This window comes from Carlito syrichta, unplaced genomic scaffold, assembly GCF_000164805.1.
Source record: "Carlito syrichta isolate Samal-C Ts95f unplaced genomic scaffold, Tarsius_syrichta-2.0.1 Scaffold296215, whole genome shotgun sequence".
Lineage (NCBI taxonomy): Eukaryota > Metazoa > Chordata > Mammalia > Primates > Tarsiidae > Carlito > Carlito syrichta.
Genome location: NW_007240311.1, coordinates 2,602 through 3,105, shown reverse-complemented (window position 1 = coordinate 3,105; position 504 = coordinate 2,602).

The window sequence follows — 504 nt, the reverse complement described above, 5'->3', positions numbered from 1 at the left end:
CTGGAACTACAGGCACACGCTACCACGCCCAGCTGATTTTTTGATTTATTGTAGAGATGAAATCTCGCTAAGTTGCCTGGGCGGGTCTCAAACCCGCGGGCTCAGGCAATCCGCTCACCTCGGTCTCCCAAAGCGCGGGATTATAGGCTGAGCCACCGAGCCCGGCCAGAAAGTGCTCTTTACTAGATTATTGTTTTGAAATCCTCTTGTGAAAAACCACTGTGTGAAAAAACGTAAAATCAATACATTTAATTCAAATGATTAACTAAACTTTTAAAATAGCATTTTTTCATTAAGTAAATTAAAATTATATTTAATTCAGTATCATATACAAGACACTATGTTAGACACTGCAAATAACTTTTTTTTGCAATAAACTGTTCCAGTTAAATAATTTACTAAGAATAAGGACAATAAAACATGTGGAAAGAGCACTAATTAAAAATAAAAAATAAAGCCGGGCTCGGTGGCTCAGCCTGTAATCCCGCGCCTTGGGAGGCTGAG